The sequence below is a fragment of the Enhydra lutris genome, unplaced genomic scaffold (assembly GCF_002288905.1).
Source record: "Enhydra lutris kenyoni isolate GAN:26980312 unplaced genomic scaffold, ASM228890v2 scaffoldscaffold6, whole genome shotgun sequence".
In the NCBI taxonomy this organism is placed as follows: Eukaryota; Metazoa; Chordata; class Mammalia; order Carnivora; family Mustelidae; genus Enhydra; species Enhydra lutris.
Window position 1 is genome coordinate 8,365,145 of NW_019154090.1, and position 18,354 is coordinate 8,383,498.

Genomic DNA, 18,354 nt, shown 5'->3' on the forward strand with positions numbered 1-18,354 from the left:
TTCCACTCTGCAGAGATGCATGGCTCCCCAGGGCGGGGGCAGGACTGGGCAATCCAGGTGCAACCATAATTGTTGCTCTGAACAGAAACATTTCCTTTAGACAAACGTTCCCAGAGGGGTTATAAATAGGAAATGGACATCGCCATGAAAAGTAGGCTTCCAAGGGTCTGCAACGAGGGCAACTCGCTTGGCCCTTAGACTATGAAGACTCATACTCCCCCACCCTTTCCTGTCAAGTGTTACAGACCCACGGAATAATTACATCAATGTTCTCGGTCATTATTTTTCTTCAGTGGCACTTTGTTTTCTCGTGACAGTGAAAAGGGGACCATGGAGACGAGACTGCCTCATTGCAGTTTATCAATGAAAATCTAATATTGTCCATAAGCAGAGAAGTGGAAATCAATACTTCATTACCAAATTGTTAGTAAGAATGAAGAGAGATGGCTGGGGTCAATATTTTTTTTTCCTTTTTCCTTTTTTTTTTTTTTTTCCTTTTCTCTTTCTCTCTCTCTCTCTCTTTTTTTTTTTTTTTTTGGCAGTCTTCTCAGAGCAGGGTGTCAGGAGGAGTTCAATGTCAGAAGCAGGTGATACAGCGAAGAAGGACTCAGTGGGAGGGAGATCCAGGCTGGAAAGTTGAAACTAAGGCATTTATCCTGTAATGGGAATCAGAATAACAGAAAAAGATGCATTAATTTCTGAGGAATAGCTCAGTTCGTTACTTCCCCCAGTAGCCGAATTGCCCACCTGCATGATCTCATTTGTATTAAGGGTCTGCATAGAGTCATAGTTAAATCTAGTCTAGGGTGGGATATAACCATGTGATGGGACCTAGAAAGGAAAAGCCAGTTTAGAGGGAAAAAACACCTTTAAAATATAATGTACGGAAGAGATATGTATACACTCTTGTTCATAACAGCATTATTCACAATAGGCAAAAGGAAGGATCAGCCTCGATGTCCATTGATGGATGGATGGGTAAACAAAATGTGGTATGTGTATAGATACAACGGGATGGTATTCAGTCTTGAAAGGAAATTCTCATACATTGTACAACATGCATGAAACGTGGGGATATTATGTTAAGACAAAATAAGCCAGTCGTAAAATTCTATATGACTTCACTTCCATGAGGTACCTAGATTGGTCAAACATAGAAGCACAAAGCAGAAATGGCAATTGCCAGGGGCTGGGGAATGGGGAACTGTTGTTTGTGGGTATAGTTTCAATTTTGCAAGACAAGAAAATTCTGGAGAAGGATAGTAGTGACGGTTGCACAACAATGGGAATGTACTTAATGTCACCAAACTGTACCCTGGAAAATGTTTCAGATGATAAATTTTATGTTTCATGTGTTTTTCCATAATTAAAAATAAAAACTACAATATACGTTCCCATTATAAAGCATTCCAAAAAAGAAAAAAAAAATTAACTTATGGTCCCACCATCCAGAGGGAGCTCCTAGTCACATTCTGTTCTATTTTCGTCTAGTTTTCTCTTCCCATGAATTTGTGAAAGGCGTACATAGTCATAAGTACCCACTGTGCAATTTTCCTCTCTGGTGTTTTCCCCCACTTGGATGCCCCATTGTAAGTAGCTACACGAGTTCTATCACCTATGCTATCAGAATTTACTAAAACATTCTCATGATGTTGGACATTTAATTTGCTTCCAATGTTATTCAGTAATGGTTAACACTGTGATAAACATCTGTGTAAGCCTTGAAGTTTGTTGGGATATATTCATAGGCTTAAATTTGCCAAATGTGGAATTCCTGAGTCAAAAGATAGGAACACTTTTGTTGTTGGGGAAATGCTACTTAGAAGTATGCTATGTTATGTGAGATTAACTGGGAGAATTTTTTTTTTTTCAGATACGTGTTATCTGGATTACTGTAAGAATGCGTATAGTTTCCATTAGCCCAACCTGGGTGGCATTCCTTGTTTACATCTTATTATTTATGTTTATTTTAGTGAGGAAAAACACCTTTGGCTTTGGCTTATAAGTAATCAGTCTTTTGGAAGAGGAGAACTTCCAAGTTTCTGGTAGAAGAATAAAGACACGTTGAAAATTGTTGCCATTTGATGTGTGCAAAGAAATTATGCACAGAATACCCATGACAGATTTTATAAACGATTCTTTGGTATGAAATAGTAGGACTCCAATCCTAGAGCCCATTGTTGTGTACCTACCAAATGCCAGATACTTTTTACATATTACCACTAACACTTGAAACAATCTCATTTTATTTTATTTTATCTTGTTTTATTTTTTAAAAAGATTTTATTTATTTATTTAACCACAGAGAGAGAGATCACAAGTAGGCAGAGAGGCAGGCAGAGAGAGGGGGTAAGCTGACTCCCTGCTGAGCAGAGAGCCCGACACGGGGCTCCATCCCAGGACCCTGAGATCATGACCTAAGCTGAAGGCAGAGGCTTAACCTACTGAGCCTCAGGTGTTCCCAAACAATCTCATTTTAAAAAATAAAAGAGCCTCAAGGAGGCTTGTGACTGGTCCAAGGTCACACGGCTAATGAAAAGCAGAGATTGCCCTTGAATTTAGTTCTTCCCATTTGGAAGCTTCCGTGCTCACTTCAGGCACCCCCCCGACCCCCCCCCCCCCTTAGATTATGGATGGTCACCATCAGTGGAAGGAGTCATTTCCCTTTGACATTAGGGTTGTGTTTCAGAGACAAAGTTACCTTCCCTCCGACTTGGTTGGAATGCCGTGGCGGGTCCAGAAACTTGAAGGAGAATGGTCATGTTGTTGGAGGAGGAGAGGAATGCAGTTAAAGAAAGAGAAAGAGATTTGAGGGTGGAAATTGTAATGGTATTAGGGGAAAGTAGGAGGAGGGAGAGAGGGAGAAAGGAAGAGAGCAGCCTATTTGCTTACAGGGTGAAAGTGACCTACACTGGAGGCCGAATGAAGTCCTGGGTTGTGGGTTGACGCATGTTCTGCGTGAGGCCCTCCCTCTCTCCTCCCTGACCATGATATTAATGTGATGCCAGGTTTAAAAAATTTTGTTTCATTTGTTGCTTCCTTGAACCCGCTCCAGATTTGTTCAACACTTAGACTCCTCTGGCTGGGTTTCTCTTAGGACAAAGTTTGCCCTGGGGAGAGGAGCAAGGAGAATGAAAAAATAATTGTATTATATTATAGTCCCCTTCTTGGAAATTGTCAGCACACATCAGCATATTAAAGACTCTGAGAAGTCCTGCCACCAAAACCCAACCCAACCCAACACTTTGTTTAAGCACTTTGTTTAACCCAGTGCTTCCCAGATTTGTTTGATGACCCTTTTCTTCCCCACAAAACACTCAACGAATATACTTGAATGTAGTTTTTCTGGAAAATATCTTCATGACAGATCTTTGGTTAAAAACAAGGAAGTTGCTCAGCTCCTAAGATCTCAGTCCTGACCTCATTATTGACTTTCTGTGATTTTTTTGCTCAGGTCCCATGGCTTTCTGGGGCCTCAGCATGAAAGGAGCCTGTTGTAGTGATAACTAGACATTTTCTGAGTTTACTCTCAGCTACCCATGCTGAGTCCGTCCCTCACCTTGAGTCAAGCTCACGATGCTGCAGTGTGGGAGGGTGTAGTGTCTACATCTTCCAGCCTAGGAAAAGGCCATTTAGGGAGGTGAAGCCGTTTGGCCTGCAGTCAGCTGGCTGGTAAGTGGGCAAGAGGGTACTCAGGTTCAAGACTGCTTCTTAGATGGTCTTGTGATGGCTTGATATTGTCATAAAGTGTTGAACACTAACATTATTGACACTTCAGGGACATTTCTCCATGAGTATCTGTAGTTACTTACTGAGCTAAATTCTAGATATGAGCATGTTCTATTAAAACCTGACTATGATGCTATTTCTACCTGACAAATCTCATACACCACCATGATGGATGGAAATGGTGGATCCTTCCAGAAAGTCAGTGTTCCCATACTAAAGAGAGTGTGTCAAGAGGAGAACTGAGTCGTAGGCCACTTTGGGATGATAGACCTTTTCTTACCATTGCTTATCTGAGAAGAAGAAGAAAATATACCTTATTTTTTTGTAGACCTAGAGATGAGACCCTGGCAGAAAATCAAAGGAATGAAGGGAATGAGAAGTAGCAACGTTACTTCTCACTGCTCAGAACGCAGCATGTAAACTACTCTTGGTTGTGTCTCCACTGGTTTTTGAGGCCGAGCTTGGCTGCAGCATGGGTTTTTTTTTTCCTAGTATGTTAAGCTACTACTATAAAAATAAAACAGAAATAAATAAAAATTTTAATTACATATCTAAAAAGTCATTGGCACAGTTCATTAAGGAGAGTTTGTGAGGGAGAGCCAGGCCAATAGAAGCAATTATTTTTGTATTAATTACATAGCCACCAACAGATGTGTAGAATTATATTTACTTTAATTTAGCCATGCTAGAATTATTTTTTTTTTTAAGAGAAGGGGAGAGTGAACAGGTGGAGGGCCAGAGAGAGAGAGAGAGAATCTTAGGCAGACTCCATGCCTAGTGCGGAGCCTGACACGGGCCTATCTTAGGACCCTGAGATCATGATCTGAGCAGGAACCAAGAGTAAGGTGCTTAACTAACTGAGCCACTGAGGTGCCTCTGGCCGTGCTAGGGTTTTTACTCCCTCTGGCACATCATTTTGGTTGGCCCTTCCTCTCCAGGCCCTTGCTCAGGCCTGCCTTCCTCTTTCTCTACTTTGTCCTGTTCTTCTCAGAGTTGCGCTGCTGTCCCTGGGGCTCAGGCGGAGTGCTGTGGGTGCTGCGAGGATGGGCATGCCACCAGTGTTGAATGGTTAGGCACTGGGGGTCTTAGGCACCTTGCAATGTGTGGGACAGCTTCTTCTCACAAGGTAGTGTTGGCCCTCATCCTGCACCATTTTTGAAAATGTCTCTGTAGGTTGGGGTTTCTCAACCTTGGCACTCTTGATATTTGGGGCTGGATAATTCTTTGTTGCGGGAGACTCTCCTGGGCATCGTGAGACTTTTAGCAGCATCGCTGGCCTCTACTCGCTAGATTCCAGGAGCAGCCCCCTTACCCTCGAGTTGTGACAGCCAGAAATATCCCAGACATTGCCAAATGTTCCCGGGGCGGGGAGCAAAATGATCTATCACAGCGGTTCAGAAGCGCTGACATAGTGGAAAACATTTTTATAATTATTTCAGCCTAGACCCTAATTTCATTTCACATATAAACACAAAGTCTTTGGTGCACCGTTTCTTATACACAGCATTGTCCAGAAATAAAGCAACCTCACAAACAAAGAGAAACCGATTTGTTTTCTTTGGAATTTTAAGGGGAGTTATTGTCCACTGAAACAGAAGCACAGAAGCAAGTCACCTCTGGCGTTGCCATTCGTGGTATTTGAGACGCCCATTCAACAGCCCCGAAACCGACAGGCAGTTGTCAATGGCATGTTCACTGATTGTCTACCTATAGAAACACACAACAGATGGCCTCACCATCCTTCAAGAACCTCGTGCCTGAGTGTGGCCCATGGAATAGCAGCATTGGCATCGTCCCTGAGCTTGTCAGAAATGCAGCACCCCCATCCCCCGTCCTGACTCAGAACCCACATTTCATAGGATCCCGGGGGATGATATTCATGTTTCAGAAGTCCTGTTGGTGTGACCTTTCGTGCCCAAACGTTTCCCTTTTGTTTCTCATTGCACACTTGCTGCATCCGATGATTTCTTTTGGAAATTATGTGTGTAGGCTGGTCATGAGATCTATGGATTCATTTCTGGATCGTACAGGGGAAACCATAGACTGTTTGTGGGGACATGTGCACACTGGGTCTGTGAAGGGGGAGGACCCCTGCCCTGCACAAGCCCCAGGCAGGCAGCTGCATCCAGTCTGTGATGTGAATGATGACCGGTGTGCTGATGGTCCTGTGTTCCAGATCCGCAGGTCGGACTGCCTTCTTGACCTTTCTGTGTGAATATCTCACAAGTCCATCAGAGGCAACTTTTTCAAAAGCAGGGAGCTTGAATTCCTCTGCCCCAGCCCGTTTCTCTTCCAATGTTTCTGTTCAAAGGAAATGGAATTTCAAGCCGCTCGGTTGTTCCAGCCAGAATATTGGGTCATCCTTGACACCTCATCATAAGATTTCTCGCCAAAATCTACTTCCCCAACGCCCCAGTTTAAGCCTGTGTCTACCACCCCCAGATGACGGTGCCCTCTCCCTGGGCTGCTTTACTCTGTTCTGCGTCCTGCCCATCATTTTCCATACAGCAAACAAAGTGAGCTTATGAAAACTTTAATTATTAGACCTCAGCCACAGCAAATTCTTTCTAGAAACATCGCTGAAGGCAAAGGAAGCAAGGGCAAAAAATGAACTATCAAGACTTCATCAAGATAAAAAGCTTTGCACAGCAAAGGAAAACAGTCAACAAAACCAAAAGACAACCAAAATAATGGGAGAAGATATTTGCAAAAGACATATCAGATAAAGGGCTAGTGTCCAAAATTTTTAAAGAACTTAGCAAACTCAACACCCAAAGAACAAATAATCCAATCAAGAAATGGGCAGAAGACATGAACAGACATTTTGGCAAAGAAGACATCCAAATGGCCAACAGACACATGAAAAAGTGTTCAACATCACTCGCCATCAGGGAAATACAAATAAAACCCACAGTGAGATACCACCTCACACCAGTCAGAATGTCTAAAAGTAACAAGTCAGGAAATGACAGAAGCTGGCGAGGATGCGGAGAAAGGGGAACCCTCCTACACTGCTGCTGGGAATGCAAGCTGGTGCAGCCACTCTGGAAAACAGCATGGAGGTTCCTCTAAAAGTTGACAATAGAGTTACCCTACAATCCATCAATAGCACTACTGGGTATTTACCCTAAAGATACAAATGTAATGATCCAAAGGGGCACATGTACCCGAATGTTTATAGCAGCAATGTCCACAATAGTCAAACCATGGAAAGAGCCCAGATGTCCATCAACAGATGAATGGATAAAAAGGATGTGGTATATATACAATGGAATATTATGCAGCCATCAAAACCCCAAAATCTTGCCATTTGCAAAGACATGGAGGGAACTAGGGGGCATTATGCTAAGTGAAATAAGTCAATCAGAGAAAGAGAATTATATAATCTCACTGATATGAGGAGTTTGAGAGGCAGGGTAGGGAGGCCATGGGGGAAGGGAGGGAAAAATGAAACAAGATGGGACAGGAGAGGGAGACAAACCATAAGAGACTGTTAATCTCAGGAAACAAACTAAGAGTTGCTGGAGGGGAGGTGGGTGGGAGGAATGGGGTGGCTGGGTGATGGACATTAGGGGAGGGTATATGCTATGGTGAGTGCTGTGAATTGTGTAAGACTAACTATTCACAGACATGTATCCCTGAAACAAATAACACATTATATGTTAATAAAAAAGAAAACTTTAATTAGATTGAAGCAGTCATTCCCTGTTTCCTCCCAGCTTAGAGTCCTTCAGTGACCTCCACCACACTTAGGAAAAACTCTGTTTTTCTAAGACATTCTGCCTGATCTGGCCTTGCCACCTCTCTGACTTTACTTGGGTCTGTTGGCTCCTTGCTGATCTGTCCCAAGAACACTGGCCTTCTGACAGCATCAGAAGAACATGCCTAGGGGATTTCCAAGTACAGTTCCCTCTGTCTATGCCATCCTTCCTCCTATTTGTTTAGCAAGCACCTTCTCACTCTTAAAGCCAAAACTCAAATGTCACTTCCTCGGAGAAGCATTTTCTTGTCCTTGGGGCTTGACTAAGTTCTTTTGACATAATCTTGTACCTTATATGTTGTTCTTATGGGACTTACTGCAGTTTATAATCTTACTTACAGCTGTAATTTGTAATTTAGTGTTTGCCTCCTACACTGGCTTGTAAATGCCAGGAAGGTAGGGACCCTGTGTTTTATGTATTAATTAATTTATTTGAGAGGGTGGGGAGACAGAGAGCACACAAACAGGGGGAGGGGCAGAAGGAGAGGAAGAGACTCTCAAGCAGGCCTCTTGCTGAGCATGGAGCCTGATGCGGGACTCGATCTCAGGACCCTGAGATCATGACCTGCGCCAAAACCAAAAGTCAGAGGTCCAATACCCACAGTTCCGACTGTGCACGTTTGATCATGACAGTATCCCAAGCAGATAAGCCAAGGCCTGACACATAGTATGTACTTGATAAATATTTGCTGAGTGAATGGAGCCCTAAAAACAACATGGAAAGAGAATTTTAAAGTACTTAATACTAAGATAATACAAAAGCAAACAATAGATTTGCCTGGAATCCTACTTCTCTAATTCTATGAGAGAGATTATGTAGAATATATAAAGAAAAAAGGAAGAGAGTAGGACAATTAGTCCAAGGAAACGTAAGTGGACATGAACCAGATTTGCCATCTACTTGGTACTTTCAATTTAAAGAACAATTTATTTTGCCATTTTGAAATAATTTACATCTTTTCAAAATTTTTTTGAAACACACATTCTTACACACAATGTGTGTGCGTGTGTGTGTGTGTGTGTGTGTCTACTTTCTTGAAATATATTGGATATTCGTAGCCCCAAAGATAAAAAGATTGAGACTGTGAGAGTTTAAATAGTTTGTTCGCATAGTGATTAGTGATGAAATCAGGATATCTGATTCCTAATTCTGGGCTTCTAAAAATTGGTTAAAAAAAAAAAGTGAAATATAAATGCTGAAAATACATAAAGTGTATTATTAAAAAAAAAAAAAGACTGTGTTAAGAAAGCAAAGTGGTTGTGGAGACATGTGATTCCTAACCGTGTAATCCTGGGAGAAACTTGCAGTTAATATTTTTTCAAATTGATTTTACAACTTGAAAATCCAAATTAGCTCACCTACATTGCTGAATTTCATCATTAGTGCTTCACCTAATTTTTCCTAAGAGAAATCTCTGTGTGCAGAAGCCCTTAAACTTGGGTGGACCAATTTCAATTTTTAGAGGGAATAAAGTAATTGCTTAAATGTATTGAATGCTTCTCATATGCCAGACACAGCGCCACATAAGTAGGTGGATGATATTTTCAAATATTATCTGCTGTTCTTCTGCTTTTTTTGATTTCTTTCTTCCATGTAGTTTTCCCACATGGAAAGCTGATACTGAGACCAATTTCTCTTGGAAAGGGAGGCCACGAAAGAAGCCATACAGAACACAGTGGCTGGGCTTCTGAGTGGAGAGAGGGACTTTAGTTTTCTTATAATAAATCACAAAAAGGTTGAGTCAATAAAATAATTAAAATAGAAGAGTCACATCCAGGTAATGATTATTAACTTTAGGCCTGCCCACTTTCGCATTATTTCCGAGTCATCTCAACACTCCAGGGGGGGTGTCCAGTGTTACAGAGGAAGAAGCTAACATTTAGGTGACTGAAGTGACTTATCCCATGTCCCATGACATTAAATGGAAATGGATATGCCAGTATGCAATTGGAATATATCTTTTCTGGACTTCAGATCCTTTATTCTTTACCACTAAAAGAATCGTGCCTGACGTTGGATCCGTATCAATGAGACCACAGATTCTTTGTCAGAGGGGTGCTTGGCTACACCTTTGAAGATCAGGATGCAAAACTATTATTGATTTTGATAGTGTTCGCCTTGGAACATCTAAATACAGATGACATGCAGGTCATAATCAACACACTGGAAAATCTCAACTTTTGAACTTCCTCTCCTAAAGCACAACTTGTGATAAGTCAGCCATGTGTCTCAAATGTGCGATATATGCTCCATGACACAAACCAGACAGCCGATTGCCACAGCCCTACAGCTAAAGGCTAGTTTTTCTGTGTATTTCTTTTCTTTTTTCTTTCTTTTTTTTTTTAGTTAGTGTGAGAGCAAACACTTTCTAAGCTGACCTCCACCCTCTACCACGAGCTTCCAGTGTCTAACAGAGTGGGTGAATGGGAAATAACTTTTAAAATAATTTCCATTTTGATCTATGTAATGGGCAACCCTTGAAATGGTTTAAAACCTCTTCACCACCGTGTGTGAAATGGCTGTGGAATGAAATTGGCAGACACAGGGTGACATCTTGGAGAATGACAACAACAAGAATGTCAGGCAAGAAGACGTGGGGCCTCTTGAGAGTGGCGCAGATGCTGTCACTAGGTGTCATTTGTGTCCTGCCTTGTGTGTCAGCTTAGAAGATTTTAATGGCAGAAGAAAATCTTTCCCTTAAAGCACACTCTTCAACTTCAGACTACCCAAGGAGTTAAGAAAGAGAGATGAATGAAAAGGCATTGGGGTTTGCCCTGTGAAAATCTCTTGACAACTAATAATGGGATTATGGAATCTTAACTGCTGTACAGTTATCCCTAATTATAACCAAATGTATGTCAACCTAAATAAAAATGATAAGGCAGACAGAGGCCTTCTCCATCCTATCAACTAGCATTTTAACATGAATCTCTCTCAGTATAGTGCTTTGACAAAGCTTGGAGTGGATAATTATCAGAAAGAGATGGAACCCAAAGTGAAGTAAAACACATTTTTGCAGAAAGGAATGGTTTCAGTTTTCAATGTTTGGTTACCCTGGGAAACTCCTACTATCTTGACTGCACTCTATCACAAAAGTTATGCCTGGAATTTCTGCTATTCTGTATTGGGAAAGGTTTTGCTTATTCTTAAACACTGGTGTACATTTTTTATGATAAATGAATCTTGGGGTGGATCAGGTTTCCATTCTTACTTTCACTACTGGGAAGCTCAGCATGCATCTGGTGGCCCAGCTTTAGTGACTGTGTAGCCTCTTGGGGCTCCAGTCTATACTCATTAACTTCTTTTCATATTCACTCTTCATTTTCTCTTGGCACATTTGTTAATAACGTCGCTTTGTCATTTACTAGCTGTGTGATCTTGGGGAAATGACTTACCCTTTCTGAACCTAAATTCCACCTCTGCAAAATCAGGCTGATACTAGTATCTTCCACACCTGGTGCTGGGTACGTAAGAAAAATGTAGATTTTAAAAAAGTGATTTTCCTTTCTTTTATGATTTTATTTCCTTGCATACAATATAGCACCTTACAAGTGCTGTGGAATAAGATGTAGAGTAAATTAAGAAACTACATGTATAAAAATCTGCTTATGTGTTAGAAATAAGTAATCATTGGGTCTTGGAAAATGAATTATTCTTTCCTTCTGGAAACTTGAAAAAATAAGTAGAAGAGAGGCTCTTTAGTTTGTGCATTAAATGTTGAAAAGAAATCAGTTGTCAATTCGGATGTGAAGCTCAGAAAAGTTTTCCCCTTTTATAAAAAAAAAGGATAAAATAGCATTTCAAAACATTTGATGTAGTTATTAGGAAGAAGAAAGTAGAAAGCCATCATAATACCTACCATTTTATTAAGTGCTCATTACAAGCTCTGTACTTCACAATAATACCTGAGAGTAGATCTCATTGTCCCTATTTACTGATGACAAAATAGAGGCTGAACTTGGTTAAGAAATTTAACCAAGAAACTTAAATTCCTTAACCAAATTCAGATAGGTAGCAAGAAGTAGAGTTGGCATTTGGACTTTGGTCTGTCTGGCTTCAAAGTCTGTTCTCTAGCCAATATTTATTGCTGTCAAAGGAACTAACTAGAATCTTTTAAAGGCACATTTCTCAGTAAAGCTATATAATGAAAAATAAGGACGAAAAACTGTTCAGCTGTTGTCATCCTTTCAAGAAATGAATTAGAAAGATGGTGAAGATCAGGACAACATCCTGACAACAGAAAGGGAAAATGTCCTTGGTGGTTTCAACCTTAATTATAATTTCATGTTTGGCAATTATGTATTTCACATTTGACAATTCTCCTTGATGGTTGATTTTGGTGCATGGCCATAGAAGAGAAAAGAAAGCAATTTCCCTGTACCCATTTTTATTGAGCCACATTCATATACTCCAAAAGGGCACTTAAATTGTTTGAAAGAGGTCTAGATGCTGGCAAACACCACCATAAACAACCCGGACAGCTTAAAATCCGAACCGTCAACGACATGATTCACAATGGAACCTATCTTCTCTAAGTGGAGTGCAGAGCCAAATGTTATTTATTACAACTAACTTATAACCAAACGAGATTCACTGCATGGACACAGCTAGGGGACTTTACTGCCGCCTAAACGTGAGTTGTTGGCATTCAGGAAGAACGATATGTCCCCCAAACATGACAAATAAACAGGGCAGATTTTTTTCTTTCTTTCTTTTTTTTTTTTTTTTAAGCCACTGTGATTATGTGTGTAAGCCCAGGGCAACCCCATTTATGGTGTTGCCTACAAGAGAAGAAGGGGTTAGTGGGTTGGAATCCATGTTTAGATAATTCGGATAAACCCTCCTACTTTCCAAGAAGTTTCCCTTCTCTTTAGTGATGGTTTCATTCATTGGGTCCCTCGTCTTTGCCTGAAGCTTGACTGCTGTTTTATTTAATTCTTATGATAATCTCCATAACCTCCAGATGTAGGTCTTATGAACCCCTTCTGAGAGGTCAGGAAGCTGAGAGACAAAGCTTTGAATGATGGGACCAACATGATGTGCCTGTTGGGATGGTAGAGCAGGATGTGAACTCAGGTCTCTCTCTGTCACCAAAGTACCATGATAACTAGTACCCTTTACCAATTCCATTGTTACCCGTAATCATCAATCCTCACAAGAAATTTGGAAACTATGAGTTATTTCCTCATTACAAACGAAGGACCGGAGGCTAGGAGGTTGAATTCTCCCCTCCGTCCACACAGCTATTTCCTAGTGAAGCTGGAGTGAAATCAGGGTTTGTCTGGATCTCTCACTCAGCTTCATCTGACTCTCCCAATGGCTTTCAAAGTATGTTATGGAACGCCTGAGTCCCTTGAGATGCTCTTAAAAAAAAAAAAAAAAAAGATTTTTAAAAATTCATTCATTTATGTTTCCTCAGAAGTGTCAAGCTCCTTCCTGCCTCCCTGTCTTTGTGCCTGCTGTATACCTTACCCAGACTGCCCCTCCCACGCCCCTGCCTGGATAATCCCTGCTCCACCCATGAACACTCATCCACTGGCTGAAGTATCATGTCCTCAGAAAGACCTTTGCTTATCCCAGAATCTAGACTTTTCCTTATCCCAGAAAAAAAAAAAAAATTCAGATTTTTTTTTTTTTTTCTCTCCTAGCTCCAACTGGCCATTAATAATGTTGGTGCGAGTACTGACTTAATGCGTGGTTCTTCCACCAGCCTGTAGGAGGACAGGGATGGCGACCGTTTTGTTCCACCGGTCTCCAAAGTGCCAGCTCGGTGCCTGGACCCTGGTGTCCTTTAGTGAAGAAACATGAGTTTTTCTTCCTACTTTGCCCATTGCTCTACCTTTGCAGACTCAGGAAAATGGAAGCGAATGACCTCAGGGATCCTCCCTGGACTCACCATTCTGTAGATGATGACCTGGAGGCCCAGGCTTCCCATTCACCGGACGACGGTAACAATAACAAGAAATACCTGTTATTTATCAACCAAGCATGTTCTTGACCTGGAGCCCAGGTGTTTAACCAAATATGTCTAATCCTCAAGATGAATGCGGACACAGGCTCAAAGGTGTTAAGCAGCTTGCCCACGTGCAGAGCTAATAAATGGCACGGAATGATCTGTGCCTTGTGCCTCTGAGCTCACTCTGCACGCCGGCCCCTCTCCACGTGCGAGTCACCAGCAGCTTTAAAACGCTCATACCTAGACTCACTCTCAGAGATTTTGCCTTAATTGGTCCAGGGCTTGGCTTGGGCATTGGGGGTTTTTAGAATTTCTCCGGGGAATTCTCATGTGTTGCCAAGATTGAGAACTACTGCTCTAATGTATGACTGATTGATTGATTGACTGATTACTGCCACTTAATTAATTGTCCTTCTCGCAGAGATTCGAGCAAAATACATGATTTGTACAATTCTACCGCAACATTCCTTGTTTCTGTCTCTCTTTCTCTTCCCTCCCTCTCTCTTTCCCCTCCCCACTCCAAAATCTGCATTTTTACGTAGGTCAAATTCCTTCACGACACCTACTTCACGACACCTACAAAAACCAAAAAGCAAAAAAGAAGCCCACGATGTACGACTGATTATAAAGATAGAAGCCCTCACTTACAAATCCCAGACAAAATGGTCTAGTTATTTCTCAAATAAAGGAGTGAGCAACTTAAATTCCATACAGACAGAATCCTCAGGAGACTGTCCAGACCATGGGGTGGCGTTTGCTTGCCCTTCAGTCATAAGGACAACTGCTGTTATCCGATAATGAAGATTCACCTAGTGCCAGGCGCTGTGTGAGGCTGATGGGCGATAGAGAGCCTCTCCCTCCCCCTGCTGGACCAAACCAGCAGTACCATTATCAGCAGTCGCGTTCTACAAAAGGTCAGTTGGTTCACGAAATGATGGTCAGCACGGTGAGTAAGAGGTGCATTCTGGATCTGAACCTTCCTCTGCTTACCCCGCCATCACTGCTAACTACACTGCCTCCTAGAGGCCTCCACAGTCTTTGGCCTGTGATCCAGTTTGTGCACTGAAAAAACACTGAATTAGGCGCTCTTCCTTGAAGGAATCCAACGATTTCCTCCACCCTTAAATCAGCTGTTGAGAAGCAATGATAGGGATTTTCAATGTCTCACTTACAAAATTTACTAGGAAGCTTTCAGTCCTTTGCAGCATAGCTATAGTTGAAGCGGTGAGGCGGTCCTCTGGTCTTCGGTGTCAAGAAAGTTAATGGAAAGCTTGTATGGAGGTTCCCGTAGCCACAGGCTGCTCCCTCTGAAGCTGGGGGCAGGGGCAGGGACAGGGACAGGGTGGTGGTTGTGAGAAGTAACCATTGATGTTAAAGTCATAATGACATATGGTTTATTGACAAGCAAAGTGGAAGCCCTTGTTATGGCCTAAATTATGTCCCCTCAAAATTCATATGTTGAAGAGCTAAACCCCAGTGCCTCAGGATGTGACTGGATTTGTGGAAAAAGCTCTTGGTGAGGTGATTAAAGGAAGACGAAGCCATTAGAGTGGGCCCTAATCCAATCTGACCGGTGTTCCTCTGAGAAGAGGAGATTAGGACACAGAAGAGACACTAGGGATTCGTGGGCACAGAGGAAAGACCACGTGCAGAGACAGCCAGGAGGCGGCCATTTACCAGCCAAGGAAGAAAGAAAGAGAAAACCAGCCCTGCCGACACCTTGATCTTGGATGTCGAGACTCCAGAACTGTGGAGAAATAAGTTTCTGTTGTTTGAGCCCTGTCAGTCCATGGTACCTTGCTGTGGGAGCCTGAGCTGACTGACAGCCAGAGAAGGAACAATAAAGGTCCCAAGCCTGCAGCTGGTCCCAGTGGCCTGAAGGCAGCCCATTCTTTCACATTCCGGAATGTGTATTCAAATTTGTTGTCTTCCTTCCACTTCTTGCCTGCGGTGTGAGGTGGGAAGGGCAGGTATTGTTAAGGCCATTTAAGAAAGAAAGTAGATTGAGGTCTAGCACATTTCCACAAGATCATAAAGCAATTTGATGGCCAATGTCGCACCACAGCTCTCAGAATTTAGTTTTGAGGAACGCCTGGGTGACTCCGTCGGTTAAACGTCTGCCTTCGGCTCAGGTCATGATCCCACCGTCCTGGGATCAAGCTCCACATCGGGCTCCTTGCTCAGTGGGGAGTCCGATTCCCCTTCTCCCTGCCACTCCCCCTGCTTGTATTCTCTCTGTCAAATAAATAAATAAAATCGTAAAAAAAAAAAAAAACCTTAAAAAAAAAGAATTTAATTTTGAGTAGGGTTACACATGCTTTTGGGAAAGGAAATCCTCTGGTTGGTTCAAAAGGAGTGTCTTAGAAACTGTTGACTCCATAATTCGCTAAGCTTACACCTGAGGAGTTTCCTAGTAACCTTGGAGTAACGAGGGAAGGTTTGTCTCAGATATCAGTTTCAGTCCAGCATAGGGACTCTCAAACAGCTTTGTAGAAGAGAAGGGATGTAGAAACTTCCAGAAGGGGCATCCAGGGTCGTGTGTGCCTGAGAGAGTCTTTTTGGGACTTCTTACCTTCATTTCAATCAAAGCAACTTCATTTTACCTGTTTTGTACACAGGACTCCATATAAGATTATATTTGAAAAACATTCAACTGCTCCCCTAAATTATTACTATAAATTTATATGATGATGGTGATAAAACCTGATGCCCCCTGGACCAGGTGAAATAACAAAACTTCGGCTGTGCATTTTCAACTCTTCCCTTACCAGTGAACACTTGACAATATTCTTTCCACAAACCCTGGGGCAGCATTTTTTGGGTGCCAGACACCGGGTGCTATCTCAATATAAGGAATGCAGCAGGGAACACAGCAGAGAGGACCTCTCTGTCTCTGGGGCTTTGAACCATGGAGGGAGAGAAGATGAGGTACGAGACCATAGGAGGTAAGGCCAGTGGTGTGGAGAGGAGGAGGAGGCAGAGTGCTGGAAAAGTGTCTGTTGGTGTGAATGGCCACATGTCCACTATAAGAAGGGACAAGAGAAGCCTCTCTAGAAGGTGGTATTTGAGTTAAGACCTGATAGAGGAGAAAGGGCCACCCATGGTGGGGGGTGTGATGGAGGAGTTCATGCCCAGGGGGAGCATCAGCCAGTGTAAATCTCTGAAAGTGAGACGGGGCTGTGGCCAATGGAGGGGACCTAATAAGGTCAGTACAGAAGGCGACTGAGCTCAGACCAGCAAAACCAACCCACTAGCAACCAAGACTAAAACCAGAGCTGCCTCCCCCATTCAGCGGCCCTTGGTCAAGTCCCATCTGTGGCCTGTCTTCACATGGTCTATGAGCCAAGAACAATTTTTACATTTTGAAAGGGCTGAAATACATCAAAACAAGGATAATATTTCATGACACACCAAAATTATATGAAATTCCAATTTCAGAGTCCATTGATAAAGTTTTATTGGCACACAGACACACACATTTGTTTACATGTTATTTATGGCTGCCTTCATGGTACAAGGGCAGAGCTGAGCAGTTGTGACAGATTGTATTAGTCCACGGAGTCTAGAATATTTACTATCTAGCCTGTACAGAAAAAGTTGCCCATCATTTGTTCTTTTTGGAAATAGCTCTTTTTGAATACCTGCGGATGTGACTTCCCTCTACTTAACGGTGGGTCCCTTTTCCTCAAAGTTCTCTAGACAGAGACATCCATGAAATGCTGGCTCCTTGGATTCAACATTCCAAGAAGGTGTCCCATACTCTTTGCTGATTGCAGATACATATTCCTTAATTGCGTTAATATGTGCTGAGAGATTTTCCTATGCCTGAAACTGGGCCAGGTGCTAGATGTTCAAGTTGGAACATGATGGTTTGGTCCTTGCCTTCCTGCAGTTTATGTTCTAGTTAAACAGGTTTTCAACGGACCTTCCTTCTGCTCTCAGCTGCCTCTGCACCCTGGGCACCGGAGGGATTCCATTTGTAGCTTCAAAGTCAAGCCAATCAAACGTATGCCATATGTACACCAAGGCCCCGCTAGTTAGGCCGCGTTTCAGTGAGCAACAAGGGAAAGTAAGATGGTGACACATGCGTGAAGTCATTTCCACGCTACAAGGAAAACCTTCACCTGACACCCACGCACAGAATTCAGGGATCCATGAACTCGCGTTTTTCATTTCACACACTTGTAACTGAAATCCTTCATGTATGAATGTAGACACTGAATCACAACAGTAGTAGTCACATCACGATTTTCACCACCAATCCTTTCCCCCAAACCTCACAGATATTTTATGTCACGTTATGGTTGTTGAAAATACCTTGCAGTATTTACTTATCATTACTTTGAAATCATCATGGTCTTTTAGTCTTGTGGCTGGTCATGCTATTTAATGTACATAAATTCACTTATTACTCCGTGACACATTGACTTCTTTTGTATTTGGTAACTATACTTCCATCATTTAAAAAAATTTAAAAAATCTTAATTATTTTATTTTATGTCTTTAAAAGCATTAATTTTGAGAAGGGCTGCATGGGCTTCCCCAGATGGCTAAAGACGTTCACAGCCTGAAACAATGAAAAATTTTCATAGCCTAAGGAAAATAAAGGCTCTTTAAGTGAAGCGATTCTTATGAACATTACGGGAAGGTCAGTGATGCCTGGAATTTTGAGTAGCAATTGTTACTCAAGTTATTCAAGTTTATGGCCAAGACCAGGGATGACACTGTAAGCAAAATTTTGCTTTTCTGTGTATTTGTATGTATGCATTTGTAAACACACATTTATTTATTTTGTCTGGAGAGAGGATCTGTAGCTCTCATCAGATTCTCAAGAAAGTTCTTGGTCCAAATACAAGTTCAGAGCCACAATGCTAGAAGGAGGAGTCCTAGGATGGGAACTTTTTCTGA

General features: G+C 42.1%; 1 protein-coding gene across 1 annotated transcript in view; it reads right to left on the reverse strand.

Moving 5' to 3' along the window:
* Positions 1 to 514: 514 nt before the first annotated feature.
* Positions 515 to 18,354, reverse strand: part of LOC111141515 (teashirt zinc finger homeobox 2) — a 173,073-nt gene continuing 155,233 nt past the window's right edge. Inside the window, exon 3 of the mRNA XM_022494118.1 lies at positions 515 to 656. The gene's annotated coding sequence lies outside the window, so the exon portion shown is untranslated. The remainder of the gene's footprint in view (positions 657 to 18,354) is intronic.